The 25,463-nt window shown below is 46.3% G+C and overlaps 1 protein-coding gene across 2 annotated transcripts in view; it reads right to left on the reverse strand.

The window, feature by feature from the left end:
• Positions 1-1,152, reverse strand: part of FYN (FYN proto-oncogene, Src family tyrosine kinase) — a 296,399-nt gene extending 295,247 nt beyond the window's left edge. Inside the window, exon 1 of one of the 2 annotated variants that reach the window (XM_063917151.1) lies at positions 590-1,152. The gene's annotated coding sequence lies outside the window, so the exon portion shown is untranslated. The remainder of the gene's footprint in view (positions 1-589) is intronic. The other variant, XM_063917149.1, reaches the window with a different exon arrangement.
• Between the last annotated feature and the right edge of the window lie 24,311 nt (positions 1,153-25,463).

Below are 25,463 nucleotides of genomic sequence, written 5' to 3' on the forward strand. Positions count from 1 at the left end.
TATATGACTAGTATTGTACAGAAAAAATGTCTGCCTGTTAGGGCCATAGGGGCCAATATGGAAGCACAGTATATAGGTACACAATTGTGTGTGTGTGTGTGTGTGTGTGTGTGTGTGTGTGTGTGTGTGTGTGATACATGTATATAGATTTAGATATATATATATATATATATATATATACATACACACATACAAAAACACAACATTCGTCGTTGTGTGTGTACTGTGCATGATGGGCATTGCCATAAACATGTCTGTCTGTACTGCCATGCTCCCTGGCACGGGCAGAAGCCTACTATACACAAAGGAGCTGGAACAAATGCAGAACCCACGGTCGTACACACGAGAATACATTCGTCTTAGATCGGGGAACAATGAGACAATAAGCCACCCACAGACACACACATCCCGCAGGGCCGATGTGCTAGACACAGTGACTGGCCGGCTCGTACAGCATATGCGCTCCCCGTACAATCGTACTGTATCTTCGGTGTGGTGTAACACAATACCCATACAGGGAGCCGGAGGAGAGGGCAGACAGATCCACACTACAGCGTTACATGTGCACACAGCAGCCAGCGGCGAGTACCTGCAGTAGGCGGCCTGGGCTCGGCACTGCATTCACATCATCCTCTCGTGTCCTCCTCTCCTTATGGTGGTGCGGCTGACAGAACCGTACTGCTGCGTGCCCGGGGCTAGCACACGCACACTGGGCTAGCTGGGGTCACACCCGGTGCTGCAAATCAGTGCATGGAGATCCCGGGTTGCCGTGCAATGTAGCAGTGTCTGACAGCAGCTCAGCTCCCTCCTCCTCCGTGTCTGTGTGTGTGACCAAGAGAGGGGGCTGCAGGAGCTGCTCGCAGCACAGGCTTGTGACTGGCAGCCTTCTGATGCCTTCTCTCCCTCACTCTGGCCTGAGCATAGAGGGAGGAAATCCCTAGATTACAGATGTAGTCCCAGCGCTGTGTCTCTCATCCTAGTAAAACAACACACTGCTGTAGGTGACAAAGCTGCGGATTCCCAAGGTTTTTCTTTTTTTTGCTTGCATTCCCTAATTTGTCCCTGTGATGGGCATTCCACCAATCCAAGCCCACCCTACTTGTTCAGCCCAGTGCTAGGGAGGGTCTTCCCCATCCTATGCTGTACATTACTCCTCCTCTGCTACTCACTGGAGACCACCAGCCCCCCTTTTCCTCTGATGATCATGATGGCCAAACGTGAGGAGTCACTGACTGCACTGTATACAGCAGCTGCTATGAGGCTCCTACATGGAACAGACGACAGCAATGACACGATAGAATGAGAGGTGACAATAAAGACAGCCATTATCATTCATTACTTACATTTATTGTGTCTTTATATGGTATTAATTTTGATAGGCACAGTTTAAAGGATGACTAAGGTCCACAGATGAATATTTTGAGACTTAAACCATAGAGGTATCTGTCATGCAGGTTTGAAATATCTGACGCTATTATTACAGCCTTAAGGTGTGTACACACGGCGAGATTTCTCCTTAAGTTTCGATGTTGACTATATAGACAAAATCGCAAGGAAAGTTAGTGCAAATGGCAAGGTTTTAGCCACCTTGCGATCCCGATGCGCACTCCCGTGGGGTCGGTATCGCAAGGCTAGATAGACTGTGCAGGCATTTCAATTTTGACTATCTAGTACAAAGTAGAGTCGAAATTGACACTTAGGGGGTCATTCCAAGTTGATCGCACGTAGCAACTTTTTGCTGCCTGTGCGATCGACTAGACGCCGCCAATGGGGGAGTGTTTTTTTGCATAGCAAGGCTGCGATCGTTTATGCAAAAAAAGTTTTGTGTAAAACAAGACCAGGGTAAGACTTACTTACCGTGTGCAATGAATCCAGCGTTGCAGGTCCCTGAATTGACGTCAGACATACCCCCTCCAAACACCTCAACACGCCTGCGTTCGGATCTCCATGGCCAGAAAACGGTGAGTTGACGCCCCAGAACGCCTTGCTCCTGTCAATCTTCTTGCGGTCGCCGCTGTGACCGATTTCTTCACTAGCGACGTCGCTGCCCGGCGACGGTAGTGTAATGCAGGCACAGCGCATACGCAGTTCCAACCCGATCACACGGCTATGATGAAGCGCAGCTTGCGATCGGGTCGGAATGACCCCCATAGTCAAAATTGCACATAGCCAATATTGCAAGAACACATAGTCAATATCACATAGTCAAAATCAAAGATAGCCAAAATCTCACCATGTGTATGCACCTTAAGTAATAGTTAATTGTACAGTTCTACACAAATGTAATTCTTGAAAGAAAGAAAAAAAAAGTTTTTTAAAACAGCAATGTACAAAGCAAAACCATGCCTTGTAAATGATTGCCACTATAAAAAAACGTCCGAGGTGAACTCGGACTTCATTACATCTGGCCCTTCGTCTTCATTCTCTGCTTTTTAAATGTTCAAGACATTTTAGCCTTGGACAAGAGAGCACTGGCGCCCCCCATCTTGGTGCAGTAGATTTTACCTCCAAGGGGTCTATTCAATTAGAGTCGGAAACTGCCGTCTTGTCGGAAAGACAGCAGTTTCTGACTGGAATAGGTTGGAAGGTGTTCCGACCTATTCAATGCGGGCTCAGTTTTTCCGACAAGTCGGGAAATCCGACTTGTTGGGAAGCTGTCGAAAAGCACGTGGATCGACGGAATAGCCGCCGATCTGCGTGCTGCTGTCGGAAACGGGGCCAAATCCGACATGTTTTGGCCCCCTTTCCGACTATCTCAATCCAACTTTAAAAAAAGAAAAAAGTCGGATTAACTTTTTTTTTTCCTGATCCGCTGCTGCAGCCGCTGGGTTCCTGCTCTCCCCTGTCTCCTCCTCTCAGCTCCCTCATCTCAATCCAATTTTTTTTTATAGTCGGATCGAGATTGTCGGATTAGGTTGTTCATTGAATAGGTCCTGTCGGATCCATTCCGACAAATTCACGTCGGAATGGATCCGACTCTAAATGAATATACCCCCAAGTGGCAAATCACAACAACAGGGTATGCCTAGCTTTGTGCAAGCGCCAGATCACACTCCTACCATCTCTTTGACAACCTGGTGCTTCTGCTGGTATTTAAGTTCAGTTGCTGTTTGGTTCCCTGTTTGGAAAAGAGGGGTTTATGTACTAAGCTGAATCTACTTCCCAGTGTGTTTAAGCCTGGGCTTTATTGTATTAACTAGGCCCCATAGCCCCCCGACAATAAATCAGTATTGTTTTCTGTTTAATAAATAGGTCTCCAGCCTCAAAATAAAATGAAAGGCATTCCTATTTATCAGTGGCGGCATCGGGTTCAGTGACACACAGTGCGGTAAGTAGCCCCCAAGCACAAATTGGGGGTGTGGCCTCATAGGAAGAGGCATAGCATTGAAGGAAAGCAGAATTTACTTCAATACAGGGGTGTGGCCTTGCTGTGAGGGGCATGGCCTCATGGGAAGCTCCCATTTACATCACTCGGGGTGGGGGGGCGTACTCAGCATTCCCAGAGATATGCCGGGTATGCGCTAGACAATATTGTGGACAATGTGCCCGATTCTGGCACATCGTTCACGATATCGTCTAGTGTATATGCTCCCGTGCGTCATCGGAAACATCGTCCGTCGTACCCCCATGCAAGCCCAACGTTGCGAGCGAGGGATATGCTGCTGAATGCAGCATGGCACTGCTCCTTTCCCCACTGCTGCTCTGTCGTAGCCAACATCGGCAAGTGTGTATGCACTTGCTGATGTCGGCTACTCACCAGGCCCCGTTGCTGCCGATATTGCTGGGTACACACATCGTCTAGTGCGTACCCGACTATACTGGGCTATTCCCGGAGACTCTGCCTGCACTGCCGACTCCTCCTCAGTGACTAGAGCTAGGTGATGCACAATATGTCACAGTGCATTATCTGGCTCCATGTCACTGCTGAGGAGCCGGCATTTTGGTGTCCCCTCCTGGAAGGGTGACAACGGGTTGTGGTCTGCACCTCCCTTTTGACGCGTATGCATTTATTGAACATTACTTTTCCCCAGCCAGTCCTGACATTAACCTGTTTTCTACAGGGGGGGGGGGGGGGGGAATTAGGTTTTGGCGGCGGGGGTAGGGAGGTTAGGGTTAGGCTGCAGACAGGGGAGGTTAGGATTAGGCACCACCAGGAGGGGGAGCGGAGGTTAGGTTTAGTTACTAAAGGGGAGGGTTTGGTTTAGGCAGCGGGATGTGGAGGGTACGGTTTAGGCACTTACCGGGGAGTGTAGGGCTAGGCACTCATGCGGGAGGTTAGGGTTAGGCTGCTGTGTTAGAATACATAGCTCACCCCTGTCAGGATATTCATAATCGGGATGCCGGTGTTGGTATTCTGACCGCCGTCATTCCATGTGCCAGGATATTCTACCCAGCCCAAGGAGCTATATGTGTGAGCTCCTTGGAGCAGGTCCTCTTCCCTCCTGCTCTCACACTTTAATTACAGCTCTCCTATCCAGTGTCTTTCTATACCCGCATAGCCTCTCTGTCATTACTGTTTATCTCTTCCAACGTCTGTCTGCCCCTAGTAGTATACTGATTACGTCTGTGCTTCCTTACATCTCAGCTGTATTGTGTACTGAGAATTGCGGTTCTGTTTGTTACTTGTTTTCTCTTTTAGTTGTTAAGTTACTGTAATTATAAGATCTGTGTATCCTGTATTGTTCTGTGTGCTATATATACGGCGCTGCGAACCACTTGTGGCACCTTATAAATAAAATGTAATAATAATATAAGCTCCTTTAGTTCTAGCTGGTTAGGGTATTGCATTTTTTTTATTTTAAACCCCATGCATACCCACTGGAGAAGTGGACCCAATCTGCACAAGGGATAGGTGAGTATGGGTTCCCCCCTACCCATGTAGCGGATTCTACTTTGAGAAGAGGACTGAAAATGTCAGGACAAGGGGAATGTACAGAACTTGAGTGTGAGTATGTGTATTAAAGTTACTTTAATATTTCTTTTACAGGGGGACTATAAGATTCAGCGGGCTCTTATGCACTGCATGCTGATACTTGTGGTTCTCAAAGTACCGGCATTCAGGGGAGGCTTGTTGGGATCTGTAGCCCTCCTGTAAAAGACATCTCCAATATGTAAATTAACAGTGAGGAGGTGATTGACTGGTGCGTGTATCACCTTGTATTTATCACTGGTTTATCACTTCCTTATGCCATCTCCAGGGTAATACATCTGCCCCAATATTTTTCTAACTATCGGTGGATCCGCCCATGAGTTCCCTGAATAGCTACGGATAGTCCAGGCCTTAGGTGCCCTGGAGAGGAGGGGGGGGGGGGGCTCTTCCTTGGAGGGGTCCCCACTAACCCTGGAATCCCAGGCATGGACTGACTTGGTAGAGGGGATAAACGCTTCGGGCGGGGGGGGGGGATTTCCTTGAAATTAGTTCCCTGGCTGTGGCATTACCCCCCGCTAGTGGAGCCCGGTGCTAGTTCTAAAAATACGGGGGGACCCCTACTCATTTTTACCCTGTATTTTTAGAACCAGAGTCGGCTCAAGGAGCCCAGGGCTGTTTATGGTTTTTTTTCTTATGTCCTAGTGGATACTGGGGTCTTGTACTTTAGTACCATGGGGTATAGATCGGGTCCACTGGAGCCTTGGCACTTTAAAACTTTTAGTGTGTGTATGTGTGTGCTGGCTCCTCCCCTCTATGCCCCTCCCACCAGACTCAGTTTAGGAAAATGTGCCCAAGGAGCCGGGTGCACTTCTCTGGAGCTCCAGAGTTTTTTCTTTATATGTAATTTAGTTTATTATTTTCAGGTAGCTCTGCTTGGCAGACAGACTACCTGCTTCATGGGATTTAGAGGGGGGACCGAACCAACCTCCTGAGGGTTAATGCTTCGTAATCCCAAATGAAAGGACACTGAGCTCCTGAGGTACTGATCACACATCGTTAGTATGTGTGCCCATGCCAGCAGCTAGCTGCCACCCTCTAACAGATGCCGAAGATCCAGGTGCAGTGAGTGTTACACCGGTTAGCGGGTCCCCGGTGCAGTGTTGGCGGCAAGTCACGCGGCGGTCACGGGCCCTGAGGTGCGGTGCCCACCACGGACAAACTGGCTCTGGGCTACAAGCCCCACAGTGCTCACTATCTCTTAAGGCTTTATGTGGACTGTATACAGATATATAATGTTAATTTTAACATTGCCAGTATAATATAATTATCAGGGACCGCACGCCATCAGTGATCGCGCTGAGCCCAAAAAAAAGTGGGTCCCAGGGACCCCTCACTTTTAAAAATTGGGGTCCTACCGGTTCTTTTCTGGGTCCCATCGGAATGAAGGTTCTTATTAATCTTGTTGCAAGGTGGGGGGATGGGGTGACAGTGCTGCTGGGCTGTGTAGCATGCAGGACACCCTGCACCAGAGCTGTAACTAGACATTTTGGTGCCCATTGGCAGAAAGTGAATTGGTTCTCCACCTCCCAGAACCTAAAGTATAGGTAGTGCGCGCCGAAGAGGCGTGGCTTAATGGAGAAGGGGCGTGACCACATAATAGTACCAATTCACATTATGCCACACAGTAGTGCCGCTTATACACATTGCACCAGGTAGAACCTCCTATACACATTGCACCAGGTAGAACCTCCTATACACACTGCGCCAGGTAGAGCACGTTATACATATTGCTCCAGGTAGAGCACGTTATACACTTTGCTCCAGGTAGAGCACGTTATTAGCGCCAGGCAGAGCACGTTGTACACTAAGCGCCAGGCAGAGCATATTATACATATTGCACCAGGTAGATGACAATATGCACATTGCACCAGGTAGAGCACGTTATACACATTGCACCAGGTAGAGCACGTTATACACATTGCACCAGGTAGAGCACGTTATAAACACTGCGCCAGGTAGAGCACGTTATACACTTTGCGCCAGGTAGAGCACGTTATACACACTGCGCCAGGTAGAGCACGTTATACACTTTGCGCCAGGTAGAGCACGTTATACACACTGCGCCAGGTAGAGCACGTTATACACTTTGTGCCAGGTAGAGCACGTTATACACACTGCGCCAGGTAGAGCACATTATACACACTGTGCCAGGTAGAGCACGTTATACACACTGCACCAGGTAGAGCACATTATACATACTGCGCCAGGTAGATGACAATATGCACATTGCACCAGGTAGAGCACATTATACATATTGCACCAGGTAGAGCACGTTATACACATTGCACCAGGTATAGCACATTATACACACTGCGCCAGGTAGAGCACGTTATACACATTGCACCAGGTATAGCACGTTATACACACTGCGCCAGGTAGAGCACATTATACATACTGCGCCAGGTAGAGCACGTTATACACTGTGCCAGGTAGAGCATGTTATACACACTGCGCCAGGTAGATGACAATGTGCACATTGCACCAGGTAGAGCACGTTATACACACTGCACCAGGTAGAGCACATTATACACACTGCACCAGGTAGAGCACATTATACACACTGCGCCAGATAGATGAAAATATGCACATTGCACCAGGTAGAGCACGTTATACACATTGCACCAGGTATAGCACGTTATACACACTGCGCCAGGTAGAGCACGTTATACACTGCGCCAGGTAGAGCACGTTATACACACTGCGCCAGGTAGAGCACTTTATACACACTGCGCCAGTTAGAGCACGTTATACACACTGCGCCAGGTAGAGCACGTTATACACACTGCGCCAGGTAGAGCACGTTATACACACTGCGCCAGGTAGAGCACTTTATACACACTGCGCCAGTTAGAGCACGTAATACACACTGCGCCAGGTAGAGCACGTTATACACACTGCGCCAGGTAGAGCACGTTATACACACTGCGCCAGGTAGAGCACTTTATACACACTGCGCCAGTTAGAGCACGTTATACACACTGCGCCAGGTAGAGCACGTTATACACACTGCGCCAGGTAGAGCACTTTATACACACTGCGCCAGTTAGAGCACGTTATACTTTGCAATAGGTAGAGGGGCAGAGAGATAGGGGTGTGAGGAGGTAACACTGGGCTGAGCTGGGGAGGGGAATCAGTGTGTCTGGACTGACGGGGGGTTCTAGATGGGAGGGCAGTGAGATAACACAGTGGGCTGGTTGGGGAGGGAAGGTGTAAACACTGGGCTGGCAGGGTCAGTAATGGTTGGGGACACTGGGCTGGCAGACACTGTTAAGGCAGCATTGGTCTGCTGCTGTTCAGTTTCTGCCTGGCCCCGCACACTGGCTCAGCTAAATTACCTCTGCACTGCCAGCTCTGTGCAGGGATCTGTTCACAGGTGGCGGGTACGGCTTGCTTCACCACTCTGCTGGGTGATTTCATCTGGCGGCGGCTCCAGCTCCTCCTGTATCATCTGCAATCTTGCGGACTGAAACCCCCCCCCCCTCCCCTCCCTTGAACTAGTGCAGCCAGGGAGAGGGTGACAAGTGTGGATCAAGCCCCGGAGCGCCGCGCTGCAGCTTCCCGTGGCATGACGATAACGGCTCCCTCAGTCCTCTCAGCGTGTCTCTGACTCCCGGTACCGCCATCTTCCCGCCCAGCAGCAGCAGCCACCGCCGACTTCTGACCAATAACGTCAGAGAAAAGTCAGCTAGTGACCAATCAAGCGCCAGAGAGCAATTCCAACGGAGCGCGTCCCCGGGGACCCGCCCATTCTTAAAAAGTGAGTCTTCAGTCTTCATTTTGGGGTAAAAAAGACGCTATAGAGCGTTTTTGCAATCACTGTCCATTACAGGGGGCGGGGCTTCCCGGAGCGGTATCTGAGGCGGGAAGGCGCCATTTCCTGCTGCTGCGGATCGTCAGGCGGCATGAACACTGCTCCTCCAGAGACTCACGCTGTTACAGACTGGTACCATAGAAGGGGGGGGGGGCACGCCAGCGGTAGCGCCGCTGAACTCATATCAGGTAATACACAACATTGTGCTGCTGTGTTCTGTGTGCAGGTGTCCACTCCTCAGTGTTACTCCAGGGCCTCTCTAAAGGTCTGTATGGAGGTATTGGTCAGTGGGCTAAGCTGTGTTACAGTGTGTAGGATGTCAGTCAACATGGTTATGTGTACTGCTTGTAACTCAACTCCATCTTCAGCGGGGTCACTCATGTGTGTGCAATGTTCCTTGTCACCACAGGGACACAATTCACAGACACCTGACTGACTAGATAGCTTCAAAAACATGATTCAGAATGTCAATTCAGAATTAGTGGCTGCTAAAAGAGAGAGGTGGTAAAACACTGTTGATTGTGTGGTTAAAGCAGCGGATACCAAGAAGGCTTATCAGCCCCCTCTAGTGGTATCCCATAAACACTCACTACCTCAGGTACTCCAGTCTGATTCTGATCAGCCGGCTGTGGATAATGATGATATGGATGAGGACAGCTCTATTGGCTATTAGAGAGGTCCTCCCAGAGCCAGCCATAGGCATAGGCAAACTAGGCAATTGCCTAGGGCATTTGATATGCCTAGGGGCATAAGCAGCTTCTGCTGATTAAAATGATATGCAACATGCCTATATTCTGTGTGTAGCATTTCATATGCAGATACAGCCACAGTCTCACACAGTATATAGGTATGCTGCATATCATTTTAATCGGCAAAAGCGGCTTGTGCATCCTAGCCACATAGCAATTCAAATAAGATGCATTTTCATTAACAAAAAGGTGCCCGACGTTAGCATTGAGGCAAGATTTATGAGGACACATCTGTATCCAAGCAGAGGTCACAGTGTTAGTGGCAGTGTGAGTGCTGTGTGCATGTGAGTGGGTTGGTTGTGCAGTAGTGTTCGGAATATGTGTAAGGAGCATTATGTGTGTCATGTAAAAATGCACTAATAATGTGCAGCAAATGTGTAGGAGGCACTATGTGTGTCATTATGTGTATAAGGGCATTAATAATGTGCAGCATATGTGTAAGGGACATTATGTGTAAAAGGGCATTAATAAAGGTTGTCATAATGTGTAAGGCACAATATGTTTAGAAGGACATTAATAATGTGTCTCTTATGTGTAAGGGGCATTACTGTGGAATTATGTGTATAAATGCATTACTAATGTGTGGCATTATGTGTATAAGGTGCTCTACTATGTGGCATTGCATATAGAAAGGGCACTACTGTGTTGTCTAATGTGAATAAAGAGCAATAGGGTGTGGTGTAATGTGAATAAGGAGCAATTCAGTGTGATGTAATGTGAATAAGGGGCTCTACTGTGAGGAGTAACATTTATAAGGTAAAGTGATACTACTGTGGGATGTAATATGAATTATGGACACTATCGCATGATCAAATGTGAATAAAGTTGCAGTACTGTGTGGCGTAATTGGAATTGGGGTTACTATTGTGTGGCCATGCCCCTTGCCAGCAAAAACACACCCCTTTTTGGGCTGTGCGCCAAATATGCGAACTGTTCCTTTTTAAAATATAGGGGGTACAAACACCAAAATAATGACTGCTATGGGTGAGGGGTGATGGTGCTGGGAAAGAGGTGCAAGGTCAGAGGCGGAACCAGCTGTGGTGCTTGGGGGCACCAGCCAAAATCTTGCCTAGGGCATCATATTGGTTAGGGCCGGCTCTGGGTCCTCCACATACCGGATCAGGAGGCGAAACCAGACGAGGAGTTATATTTTAATGTTAGACAAAGACCTCAGAAACTTTTCCTGTGTCTAAGGAATTACACTCCCTGGCTACGAAGGCTTGGTTAAACCCTGATAAAAATTATTAAAATTCCTCAGAGGTTTTTAACTACCTTTCCCCTCCCTGCTGAGGATAGGAAGGTATGGAAATACCCCCCCGTCAGTCGATACGTCTGTATCCAGACTGTCCAATAAAAAAGAAATTCGTACTACTGGTACCAGGGGCTATATCACTGAAAGAGCCAACTGACCGTAAGATTGAGACCACGCTCAAGGCAATTTATACATCAGCGAGCGCAGCACAACACCCCACAATAGTTTGTGGGTGGATTTCCAGGGCGGTAGTCAGGTGGTCTGATGCTATTATTGACGGTTTAGACTCTCTACCCCGGAAGAGGTCATTACTCTACTGAAACATATACTGGATGATGCAAATTTTATGGGCAAAATTATTGAAGAGTTGAGTAAGATAAATGGCCGCACTACTGCTATGGCTGTTTCGGGTTACGTCAGTGGTCGGCTGACGCTGACTCCAAAAAGGGTGTAGAAATTCTTCCCTTTACAGGTGATGCCTTGTTTGGAGACAAATTAAATGAATGGATCTCCCAAGCAACGGCGGGTCAGTCTACCTATCTGCCGTCGAATGCGCCTCCTGCTAGACGATCTTACACTGGACCCTCCTTTAAGTCCTTTCTTGTGGCAAGGTTCAGAGGCAGGGGCCGAGGGGTCTCCACCACTTCCAGCAGATCTCATGGTAAGTCCCGTTAACCTGCACCTGCTGTCTCCCTGGACCCGACCGCCGGATCTCCTGCTGCTAAGCCTTCCGCGTGGCGGCTGGCCCCAGCAGCAAGGCGACTTTCAGGTAGGTGCTCGACTTCAACACTTTGCCCACGTGTGGAAGGAGTCCTGCCGGGACCCTTGGGTGAGGGACCTCATTTCCCAAGGATACCGGCTGGTATTTCAAGCACTCCCTCCTCACAGGTTTTCAAGTCTGGCTTACCATCTTTACCCACAGCAGACGTTACCTTGCAAGAGGCTATTCAAATGCTTTTGCAGACAGGGGTGGTAGTTCCTGTACCTCCTCCGTTACGCATCCGGGGTTTTTACTCCAGTTTTTTTGTCGTTCACAAACCAGACGTTTTGGTGCGCCCCATCTGGAACCTAACATCTCTGAACCCGTATCTGCGGGTGTTCAAATTCAATATGGAATCCGTGCGGGCGGTGGTGTCCGCTCGGGAGGAAGGGGAGTTCCTTGTGTCTCTGGATGTCAAGGATGCTTACCTACACATTCCCATGTGGCCCCCCCATCACTCTTACTTCAGGTTCGCCATATTGGACGTCCATTTCCAGTTTCAGGCCTTACCCTTTGGATTATCCACAGCTCCAAGGGTATTTACCAAGGTCATGGCGGAGATGAACCTGCAACTGCGCATGATGGCAGCGAACATAGTCCCCTACCTGGACGATCTCCTAAAAAAGGCTGTGTCCAGGGAGCATCAACTACACAGCATCGATCTGACGACTCGCCTGCTTATGGATCATGGGTGGATCCTAAATTTTCAGAAATCTCTTCTGGAACCATCCCAACGTCTTCAGTTCCTGGGAATGATACTGGAACTGACCCAACGTCTTCAGTTCCTGGGAATGATACTGGATACAGTATCTCAAAAGGTGTTTCTCCCGATGGACAAGGCCTTGACTATCCAGGCGATGGTCCGCTCGGTGCTCATTACTCGCAGGGTGTCCTTACATCTTTGCATCTGATTACTGGGCAAGACTGTGACTGGAGGTTTCATGTCCGACCATTTCATCTGGATCTGCTAGACAAATGGTCGGGTTCTCACCTTCACATGCATCAGAAAGTGACTTTGTCTCCGAAAACCCAGATTACTCTATTATGGTGGCTTCAAATTCCTCACCTGGTAGAGGGCAGAAGGTTCAATATCCACTTGTTGTTATGAACCACAAGCAGTGGTTCATTCCTGTTTGCTTTCTGTTCATGGATTTTATGTTATATTTCTGTTTGCATGCCAGGATTTCTCTTGTACTTGTTTAGAAGACTCTTGTTGGCCACCTGTGGTGAGTCTGTGTAACTGCAGCCTGTTTTCTATGTGTTAAGCCTCACCTGTCAGATAATTTGGTCATTATGTGGTGAGTCTGTGTACTGCAGTCTGTGTAGCCTCACCTGCCAGTATTTTGGCCATTACCTTGTGCCTGGCTTCCAGCCACCCTGATTGGTTATGTCATTTTTGTGGAGGTTTCCGCATTGCTGTCCTCGCCTTATTACGACGGGTTTGTATTTGGCAGTTAGGTTGCATTACTTGATTTGCTGTAGTTCCAGGTGGCCGCGCCGCACGTAAACTGCTTAGTTATTTTTTGTATCCTTCTCTGTTTTAGTCGTGTCAGTCTTAGTTAGTTTTCCCCTTGTCCGTCTCTGTCTCGGTTAACGCCTTGTCACGTATTAAGACCGGGGGGCATCGGAGTTTGGGCGGATCTACAGATGTAGCCACCTTTATCTTGAGTGGCCGCGGCGGTTGGCCCGTTCGACCATACGCAGCGTACTGTGGCGTAGCGAGGCGCGCCTAGCCACAGAGAGGCTATCTAATCGCACGGAGACAGACATTTGACGTTTGGCGTTACCTTTACGTGTAATACCTGCGATCAGCCACCAGATGTCGCTTTTTACAATCACCACTGCGCATGCGTGTGGTCTCCCGTAAAATACAATACTGACATACATAATAAGGACTACTTTACTAAGGCGTCTCATTACGCTGCATACAGCAAATACTGTACTCATTACGCTGCATTATTTAATACAGTACTGTACAGTATATACAGTACGACACCGACGCAAATACAGTAGTACAGCATACAGTATATGATCCATCTACAATACTTTATGAATACTGTATGTGAGCGTGCAAGTCCCGCAGACAAAACACAGTACTGTAAAACCAGTAGTGTACACTGTCGCAAATGGATGTGTGTTACAAGTTCACTATTGCCTCTCAAGATTAGGAATTTTCTACAGTGTTATCGTCCTAATCCCGTAGCCATTACAGCATAATCAAAACCAACGGATTTATACATTTGTCTGCGGCGAAGTGGTGAAGTGTTTCGCTTCCTATACTCAGAGTCCAGGGTTCGATTCCTTAAGTACTGTACGAATGCATGTTACTGTAGTTTTTTTCAGACACTTTATTATTTGTTTTATTCACATACTGCAAACCAGGGCATACAGTAGCTGCATGAGCGGTTCTATGCGATCGAGTCCGGTGTACCATAATCTGCAGGTTCTATGCAGGTTAAGGTACTATGCTCCGTACACAGTACACATACAATTCTGTAGCTGGGCAGACTGAATAGAAATGGCTACCACCTATGACTCCTTGCCCCACAGAGGCCCTAGGCTACGGAGCAAGTAATAGTCCAGATTGTACAGACTATGGGGCAATGCTGAATGAGCGTCACAATCCCCTAGCTAAAATACACAGTATGCATATTATGGTACACCGGACTCGATGACATACTGTAGCACACTGGCAAAATGGCCGCCGCCCCTGAACCCTTGTGCAGGTTATGGGGCTATGCTGAAGGAGCGTCACAATCCCCTAGCCAAAATACACAGGGGAGGGATAAGCTACTGTAGGATTGCATACAGTATTACGGTACACCGGACTCAATCGCATAGCACACTGTCAAAACGACCACTACCCATGAACCCCCACCTCCTGAACCCCCACCTCGTGGCAGGCAGCAGTTGGGTATGGAATGAGAAATGGCATAAGCTGTGCAGGCTACGGGGCGATGCTGAAGGAGCGTCACAATCCCCTAGCCAAAATACACAGAGATACTGTAAGCGAGGTCTATGCACATTACAGTACTGTACAGTACGTTACACCGGGCTCGGTCGCATAGCAAACTGACAAAACACAAGTTTTACAGTACATACAGTAAAGCAGGCCAAAGCTGCAGGAGAGTTTCTACTGTAAAGGTTCTATGCACCGTACGGTAATGTACACATACCTGTACAATTCTATAGCAGGGCAGACTCAATTGAAATGGCTACCGCCTGTGACTCCTACAGTAGCTCCTAGGAGGCACTCAGCTATGGAGCAAATAACAGCACAGATTTTGCAGGCTACGGGGCAATGCTGAAGGAGCGTCACAATCCCCTAGCTACAATACACAGGGGTGATAGAGATAATCGAGTGGCTGGAGGGGGGTCCCCTTGATTTAAGGGGCCCCCACTCCTCCAGGGTACTCCGGCCAGGTGTGACTAGTTGGGTATTTAATTCCATGGCCGCAGGGACCTGTATAAAAGTCTCCCCCGGCTGTGCATTATCTGTCCAGCTAGTGGAGCCCAGTGCTGATTCAAAAAATATGGGGAACCCCTACGCTTTTTTTGTCCCCCTTATTTTTTGCACCAGGACCAGGCGCAGAGCCCGGTGCTGGTTCTAAAAAGATGGGGGATCCCGTGTCCATTTTTTCCGTATTCCTTCCGGAATTCGACTGCAATTGCATATACAGTACTGTACCCCTTAATGTCACTGCTTACAGTATACAGTATTTAGACATGAGCTTGTGTACAGTATCTGTCATGAGGTGCTTTTTTCACTGACACTATAACTTTTTTCTATTGTGATATACTGTACTGTACAGAGGCGGCAAACTAGCCAAACGGGAATAATCAGCTTCTGCAGAATAAAATGAGATGCTACAGTACATGCCTATATTCTGTGAGTGACTGCGGCTCTATGAAATTAAATCAGAAAATTTAAATATGAAATGCATTACTAATGTGTGGCATTACTGTACTGTATGTGTATAAGGTGTACTACAATATTTTCTGGTGTAACATAAGGAAAGGGCACTACTGCATGGTCTAATGCAGTGGTTCTCAAACTTGGTCCTCAGGACCCCACACAGTGCATGTTTTGCAGGTAAACCAGCAAGTGCACAGATGTATTCATTACTAACTGACACATTTTAGAAGGTCCATACAGTAGGTGGAGCTAATTTTTTCACTTGTGATTCTGTGAGACCTGCAAAACCTGCACTGTGTGGGGTCCTGAGGACTGAGTTTGAGAACCTGTGGTCTAATGTAAATAAAGATGAATGTGGTGGGGTGTAATGTGAATAAGGGGCATTACTGTTAGGAGTAATGTGGTACTATGATATGATGTCATGAGAATAAGAGACACCACTGCATGATATAATGTGAATAAAGTTGCAGTACTGTGTTGTGTCATTTCATCTTCGGGTATTATTGTGTTACCATGCCCCTTCCCAGCAAGAACATACTGTACACTGTTTTGGGCTGGCACTAAATGTGCACATTGTTCTTATTTAGATTATAGGGGGTAGGAGCGCCAAAATGGGTGATGGTGCTGGGAAAGGGGTGCAGGGTTAGAGGCGGAACTACGTAGCATCTGTGCAAGAGGGCATCAGCCAAAATCTAGCCTAGGGCATCATGTTGGTCAGGTTTGGCTCTGATAATACTGTATACTGTACTCTTACTGTACTTTGCATTCAATACAGATACTGTTTGCACACAGGTTTTACATGAATCATTGGCAATGCTGCAGGAGTGTCTCATTAGGCAATCTAAAATATACCACGACTATGGGTGGGGATACAGTAGGGAAGTTCTGTCACCATAAGCTGTCTGCTGTGTATAGCATATTTCCATCTGAGATGCATTTGTGTGTTTGTAATAAGAAAAAAACATTTTACTGTACATTTAGTGGATACAGTATTTCTCCCCCATAATGACGTATCATACTGTACAGGTACCCTCATGTACTGTACCGTACCATACTGTAAAATTGAATATTTATTGGAAAAACATCAATATTAATGTAAAAATAAAGTATTACAACATCCGATTCCATGTACTGCACTGATCAAAATGTACAGTACTCTTATTCAGGACTTATAAAACTGAAAATAACTGTTCATACAGTACACATCAATAACATTACTACTGTATAATATTCTACATTAGTTTATGCAATAATCAGACAAAGGCAATTTTATCATTTTTTTTAATAATGCACCAATTTAAAATTTTAAACAGAAAATACAGAACTACATATTTGTGGCTTGACCATTTCTTTCAACTACAACAGGTAATACTTTATACAGGTGATTTATATAATTATTACAATGTTCAGGTGTGAGTACTTCTAGCCAAAATTTCTTTATCCCATCCACCAGTTGCTGTTTTGTTGTTGGCTTTGCAACACTCCTAACGTACCTCTTCAATTGAGCCCACACTAATTCGATTGGGTTCATGTCTGGTGATCTAATTAAAAAAAAAAAAAAAGCGTATAGAAAAAATTAATTACAGTACATTACAGTAAATAGAGAAAATTAAACATACAATATTGTACTGTTTATTAAACAAATTTTTTTTTTACAGTACTAGAGTGCTATCCAAAATTTTACTTGTACACTGTTGAAAGAATACTCACTCTGGTGGTGTGCGTTCCCAATTCATACCTTTCTCTTCCATAAATTTGGCTGAGGCGGAGTGTTTAGGATCATTGTCTTGGAATATCCTATGGTGAGTTGGGTAATATTTATTCACAAATGGCACCATACATTTCTCTACTATTGTTTCTTGGAAATATTTCTTATCCATGATTCCTACAGAAATCAAAAAATGTTGTTCATTAATAAGCAACTCCTTTTATTGTGCAGTTACACGTACTCTACAGTACAACATGTATTTTTACAGAACACAGGCACAGAATAAAGTATAGTACTGTACTGTACCTTCGAAAAATAATAGGGGACCAGCTCCTAATCGTGATATGCCTCCCCATACATGGATTTTCAATGGATGCTTTGGGCGTGGTTTTAAAGAGATATGGTTACGTTTCCTGAATGACATTCTGGAGAACCGCTCAAGGGCAACAGACGATTCATCTGTGAAAATGACATCATCAAATGTTTCACCACTCTCAATCCATCGCCGTGCCTGTTCCACTCTCTTTTCTTTATTCACATCTCTTATCATTGGAGATATCCTGTGAAGAGCCAAAAATAATGAAATCAGATACAGTTATGAAATTACAGATTTACAGATTACTGTATATACAGTAGACTGTATGTGCAGTATACTGTATTATATACCTACTGTATACATTAAACTGTACATACAGTACATTAAGTTACATACAGAGTAATATATATATACATACTGTACATACACACAAACACACACACACACACACAGTATACAGTATGTAATCATCACAATAAGCCGGCAATGCTTCATTGCTGTCTCTGAGTGCCTATACAGTAGGTATCTCTTTTGGGATAGAATACTGTATATACAGTATATACACACACACATACTGTATATAGTATAAAGTACACACTCTGTATAATGATTTATGGCATTATTATATCACGTATCAAGGGATTATTAACAGTGCATTTACTGTATGGTTTATACTGCTTTCAGTATTTTACCTTGTTGCGCCAAAGGTCCATCCCATTTTCCGTCGCATCCTTCTGATGCTGGTGGCCGATATGTCCAGGTCATACTTGGAATGGAGAATTCGTTTTATTTGCAGAGCAGTACGCTCATCATCCTCACGAGTTAGTTCCTCCACAATTTGTTGCACTCTCCTACAGTACAATACAGTATGAAAAATATGAATTCATGAACAGCACAATCACAGTTACAATTGATGAAGTTTTAATTTTATTTCAAAAAAATTGTTTATGGTATAAAGCAAGTCATTTAAACATTACAGTAGTGTACAGTACGTACCATGTGCATTTTGTAGGAAATACAAATCTGGGCGTTGTTCTCTCGAATGCATGATAGCGCACCGTTTCTAAAGTGACTATAATGCCACTTTCCTTGAGCCATGCATGGATCTCTTTGATGGTTTTATTTTCTTTTTTCATGTTGGCGATTATCTTGCTCATCGTTTTGTTGATAGTTACTGGCATGTTGTCCAACTATAATTCCTGTATGGAGAGAAAACATTTGTGAATACTGTAGTCTAAAATTTACACATCTGAAAATGCATAAGAGTTTTATGATAGAAGTTAATACTGTACATGTTTACTATCCAGTACCTGATGTTCAAATTTAAGTATTGTATACTGTACAGTACTGAAAATACAACTTCAGTGTTATGGACTGCAATTAGTTTCCTGTATGAAACAGATACAGTACAGTAAATAACCCTCCTTGGAAGTGCATGGGCCCTGTGAGACTTACAGTAGTGTACAGCATAAGGGTCGACTGACATGATGTACAAGCATTACATACAGTACATGTCAGTACTGTATGTAAATTCTTCAATTATTGCCTAACAACAATGCTGCTTACTGTATATTAAATACTGTAGGCCTAGAAATGTGCATCTCAATATAGTAGTTAAAAACACAGGGGCCTATGTGGATAAGCGAGTTCTATGCACACAAAAAATGGCCACCGACCGTGAACCCCCAGCACGTGGCAGCGCTCGGATATGTAGTGAGATACAGTATGGCATACATTTCACAGTTCAGGGGGCAATGCTGAAGGAGCGTCACAATCCCCTAGCTCAATTACATTGGGATAAGCGAGGTCTACTGTATGCACATTACGGTATACCGAGCTGGATCGCTTAGCAACCTGACAAAATGGCCGCCGACCGTGAACTCCCAGCACGTGGCAGCGCTCGGATATGTAGTGAGATACAATATGGCATACATTTCACAGTTCAGGGGGCAATGCTGAAGGAGCGTCACAATCCCCTAGCTCAATTACATTGGGATAAGCGAGGTCTACTGTATGCACATTACGGTATACCGAGCTGGATCGCTTAGCAACCTGACAAAATGGCCGCCGACCGTGAACTCCCAGCACGTGGCAGCGCTCGGATATGTAGTGAGATACAATATGGCATACATTTCACAGTTCAGGGGGCAATGCTGAAGGAGCGTCACAATCCCCTAGCTCAATTACATTGGGATAAGCGAGGTCTACTGTATGCACATTACGGTATACCGAGCTGGATCGCTTAGCAACCTGACAAAATGGCCGCCGACCGTGAACTCCCAGCACGTGGCAGCGCTCGGATATGTAGTGAGATACAATATGGCATACATTTCACAGTTCAGGGGGCAATGCTGAAGGAGCGTCACAATCCCCTAGCTCAATTACATTGGGATAAGCGAGGTCTATGCACATTACGGTATACCGAGCTGGATCGCTTAGCAACCTGACAACATGGCCGCCGACCGTGAACTCCCAGCACGTGGCAGCGCTCGGATATGTAGTGAGATACAATATGGCATACATTTCACAGTTCAGGGGGCAATGCTGAAGGAGCGTCACAATCCCCTAGCTCAATTACATTGGGATAAGCGAGGTCTACTGTATGCACATTACGGTATACCGAGCTGGATCGCTTAGCAACCTGACAAAATGGCCGCCGACCGTGAACTCCCAGCACGTGGCAGCGCTCGGATATGTAGTGAGATACTGTACAATATGGCATACATTTCACAGTTCAGGGGGCAATGCTGAAGGAGCGTCACAATCCCCTAGCTCAATTACATTGGGATAAGCGAGGTCTATGCACATTACGGTATACCGAGCTGGATCGCTTAGCAACCTGACAAAATGGCCGCCGACCGTGAACTCCCTGAACTGTGAAATGTATGCCCCCGCCCCATTGCTGTTGGTTTATGCCTTAGAGGACTCGGACGCTCGCATTTGTAAAGCACGGTGTTTTCCTCCGCCTCCTGCTAGCCTGTTGCCCTTCCCCCATGGGAGCCTGCACAGATCATGCAGTAGACAGGGAGGGAATGCAGGTCATGTGCAATACACAAACGCCCACTGTAGTACTATTTTGCTCACTTACAGTACCGTACTGTAGGTTGCATTTAGCGTAAAGAATCGCTCCTGCAGATGTACTTTGATTTACAGTATGTGAAACCTGTGTGCATCCTTCCATTGGATGTACTGTATTGGAGAGAATTTTTTTTTTTTTAAAGTGAATGTCACGGGAACACATTAAAAATAAGGTTGGCACTTCCTTCCCATTGGTGTTGGTTTACAGTATGCCGTAGTGTACTCGGACGCTCATGTAATTGCATTTCAAAGGCACAGTATTTTCCATCGTCTCCCCCCTACCCCCATCGCCCTTCCCCCCTGGGGGCCTGCACAGGGAGGAAATTCAGGTCCTGTGCAATACACAAACGCTGAAGATCTACAGTACTGTTTTGCTCAGTTGGTAGCGTCAGAATACACTCATTTCATTCCCGCTGTTTAGGTGCATTTAGCGTAAAGAATCGCTCCTGCAGATGTACTTTGATTTATGTGAAACCTGTGTGCATCCTTCCATTGACTGTCTTACAATGTAAATAAAATAATACAGTGCATTATTACAGAAAAAAAAAAAAAAAAGAAAGAAAGCACATCAGGTCTCGAACCCTGGACTCCCAGCGAGGGAGGTGGGAGCCTTCACCCCTAGCCCACGACGCCTCATGAGAGATTTCCAATTTCATGTGTGAAAGTACTGCAAACAGCGCCCGGCCCCCGCCCCATTGCTGTTGGTTTATGCCTTAGAGGACTCGGACGCTCGCATTTGTAAAGCACGGTGTTTTCCTCCGCCTCCTGCTAGCCTGTTGCCCTTCCCCCATGGGAGCCTGCACAGATCATGCAGTAGACAGGGAGGGAATGCAGGTCATGTGCAATACACAAACGCCCACTGTAGTACTATTTTGCTCACTTACAGTACCGTACTGTAGGTTGCATTTAGCGTAAAGAATCGCTCCTGCAGATGTACTTTGATTTACAGTATGTGAAACCTGTGTGCATCCTTCCATTGGATGTACTGTATTGGAGAGAATTTTTTTTTTTTTAAAGTGAATGTCACGGGAACACATTAAAAATAAGGTTGGCACTTCCTTCCCATTGGTGTTGGTTTACAGTATGCCGTAGTGTACTCGGACGCTCATGTAATTGCATTTCAAAGGCACAGTATTTTCCATCGTCTCCCCCCTACCCCCATCGCCCTTCCCCCCTGGGGGCCTGCACAGGGAGGAAATTCAGGTCCTGTGCAATACACAAACGCTGAAGATCTACAGTACTGTTTTGCTCAGTTGGTAGCGTCAGAATACACTCATTTCATTCCCGCTGTTTAGGTGCATTTAGCGTAAAGAATCGCTCCTGCAGATGTACTTTGATTTACAGTATGTGAAACCTGTGTGCATCCTTCCATTGGATGTACTGTATTGGAGAGAATTTTTTTTTTTTAAAGTGAATGTCACGGGAACACATTAAAAATAAGGTTGGCACTTCCTTCCCATTGGTGTTGGTTTACAGTATGCCGTAGTGTACTCGGACGCTCATGTAATTGCATTTCAAAGGCACAGTATTTTCCATCGTCTCCCCCCTACCCCCATCGCCCTTCCCCCCTGGGGGCCTGCACAGGGAGGAAATTCAGGTCCTGTGCAATACACAAACGCTGAAGATCTACAGTACTGTTTTGCTCAGTTGGTAGCGTCAGAATACACTCATTTCATTCCCGCTGTTTAGGTGCATTTAGCGTAAAGAATCGCTCCTGCAGATGTACTTTGATTTATGTGAAACCTGTGTGCATCCTTCCATTGACTGTCTTACAATGTAAATAAAATAATACAGTGCATTATTACAGAAAAAAAAAAAAAAAGAAAGAAAGCACATCAGGTCTCGAACCCTGGACTCCCAGCGAGGGAGGTGGGAGCCTTCACCCCTAGCCCACGACGCCTCATGAGAGATTTCCAATTTCATGTGTGAAAGTACTGCAAACAGCGCCCGGCCCCCGCCCCATTGCTGTTGGTTTATGCCTTAGAGGACTCGGACGCTCGCATTTGCTAGTCCTCCATTCCCATTATGCATTAGCGAACTCAGACGCTCATATATTTTAAAAGCACGGTGTTTATACATTGTACTGTACATTCTTCCTTTTACACAATTACTGTAGTTGCGTCTCCATACACATACTGTACAGTACTCCATACTTTTTCCACCGCCTCCCGTTACGCCTACAGTATTGCCAGAGCTGTAGATCAATCCGCCGCTATACTGTACGATCGAAAGTACTGGATTAGTGGAGCATTAGCGACACAGTGGTGGAGATGTGTAATGCATGATGAGTATCTAGATCGTCTCAACGCGCCTGCCTGTGATGAAACTCAGCTATCGCCTTAGCGTGGCTAAACGCCCGTCTCGGCGGAGAAACAGTCAAGGTAAAGGTGGCTACATCTGTAATTCGCCCATTCAAATGCGGCTGCCGTGGACACAAGAAACCATAGTCTTGCAGGCGTTAATCGACCACTGGGAAGGACAACGGAGTCAGGGATTTTTGTTAGGGTTAGCTGCATATCTCAGTCCAGTTGCAGCTTCACGCGTCTGTACTTGGAACTCTCCTGGTGCCACCCAATCTCCTGGGTTCCAAGTATGCAGAACATAACACTTGTGGATTCTACTGACAGCAGATGCCAGTAATCGGGGCTGGGGAGCGGTGGCCCAAAGGGCCCAGTTCCAAGGGATAGGGTCAGTTCAGGAATCGGCTTTGCCGATAAACATCCTTGCAATTTACAATGCTCTTCTGCAAGCTTCCCATCTCCTGAGGGATCAGGCGCTCCAGGTTCAATTGGACAATGCCACGGCGGTGGCGTACATAATCCAACAAAGGGGATCAAGAAGCAGAGTGGCAATGCGAGAGGTGACAAGAATTCTCATCTCGGCGGAGGCCAATGCAAGGGCCATCTCTACCTCTTTCAGGTGGAGTACCGCAAGGCTCAGTCTTGGGTCTTCTGCTTTTCTCTATCTATACCTCATCTCTTGGTAAAGTAATCAGCTCTTTTGGATTTCAGTATCATCTGTACTACCTATTCTCCCCTGATTTGTCCCTATCTGTACTGGGCCATGTCACTGAATGTCTTTCTGCCATTTCATCTTGGATGACATCTCGCCACTTCAAACTTAATATTTCCAAAACAAAGTAAATTATACTTCCACTGGCTATCCTCCCCTGATTTGTCCCTATCTGTACTGGGCCGTATCACTGAATGCCTTTCTGCCATTTCATCTTGGATTACATCTCGCCACCTCAAAAACAAAAGTTAATTTCAAAAACAGTTGATTATATTTCCACCGGCAATAGTAGGTACTAACCTGATATCTCTATCATTGTTGAAAACTCGACAATCTACCCTACCCCACAAGATTGCTGCCTGGGTGTCATCCTTGACTCTGATCTGTCCTTTGTTCCCCACATTCACTCTGTCTCAAAATCATGTTATATGTATCTAAAAAACATATCCAGAATACGACCATACCTTACACAAGACACTGCTAAAACTCTAATCCACACTCTCATTATCTCCCGCATTGATTATTGCAATAGTCTCTTCTCACCACTACAATCCATTCTGAATGAGGCTAATCTTCCTCGCTAGACGTTCATCGTCTGCAGGTGCACTCTGTCAGTCCCTCCATTAGTTACCTGTTGTTAGGATCTCCTGCTCTGTGCTGCCACGTCGCCATGGCAACCGGGAGGCAAGTGTTAGCGAAGTAACCTGAGCGCAGCTGATACTCCGGTCCGGGTTTTTACTGTGTAGTGGTTACAGGCTCTGTGCACGGCAGGGAATCCGGCGCTGGTTTTGTGCTCACAGTCTGTGAGGTCTGAGTGGGGCGTGGACAGCACCTGCTATATAAACCATCCTCTCAGGTTAGGCAAATGCTGCTGAATCTTTGTTTGTTAGTCAGTTCCAGAGAGTTAGCTAGTACTGTGTGACTTTGTATTTACTTGTTGCTTACTGCGAATAGGCCTTGGGATTCGGTACTTCATTCTGCCAATCCGGACCTAGCAGTAAGACTGGAGTCAGTTGTTTGACCTGCTGGGGTTCTTTTGCTATTCTGTGAACCCAGCAGGTTTGCGGCTGTACTCTCAGACCTGCTTGCTTAATCCTCCCTCACTGTGCAGGGCGTCCAGGTGTCAGTTTAGTGGCAGTAAGCTGAACCTGTGCCCTGCAAGTGGGGGTTAGGATTGTGGATACTCTCCTTGTGTCTATATTTCTATCTCTGACCAAGGAGTTTATTCCCACACCCGTTGGTAACCCTTTGGTTTTTTTTCTGTTGCTCTTAGCAACATCATTTCAGGTGCTCCACATGTTAAATCACTACACATCGCTTCATTGTCCGCTCTATTCCATCTGAGCATTCCTGACACTAGGGAGACACCCAATTCCTGAGCCTTTGGGCTTCTCCGTTCACTTTGTGTTTATTAGTTATTCCATCACCTCCTGTGTATGTTATGTTATACTGTCTGTGAGTTCGTTTGAATCGCTTCCCTCTCTGTTCATACACCGGTATACTCCTGTTAGCACTGGTGTGTGTAACATATTCAGCAGCCCTACTCCTGTTGAAATTTTGTGGGAATATGGAGCATACCCCTCAAAATACTTTGCAACAGGTGGTCGATCAGGTGCAGGTCCTGACTCGACAATTTAATGAGATGTCCATTAAAATGAACACCCCGCAGGCCGCTAGCGGAGCTCCCGCAGCAGCAGCGGCAAGTTCAGGGGTTAAGGAGCCGAAAGTAAATCTCCCGGATCGTTTTTCTGGAGATCGCTCGCAGTTCTTTTGTTTCAAGGAGAGCTGTAAGCTATATTTCAGGCTTAGGCCCCAGTCTTCTGGGTCAGAGATTCAGCGGGTGGGCATGGTGATTTCCTTGCCCTGGAACACTCTGTTCCCTCAGTACCTTTGGCATCAGAGATTGAGATCTGTGGGTTAAACGGGGAACC

The sequence above is a fragment of the Pseudophryne corroboree genome, chromosome 4 (genome assembly GCF_028390025.1).
Source record: "Pseudophryne corroboree isolate aPseCor3 chromosome 4, aPseCor3.hap2, whole genome shotgun sequence".
NCBI classification, from domain to species: domain Eukaryota; kingdom Metazoa; phylum Chordata; class Amphibia; order Anura; family Myobatrachidae; genus Pseudophryne; species Pseudophryne corroboree.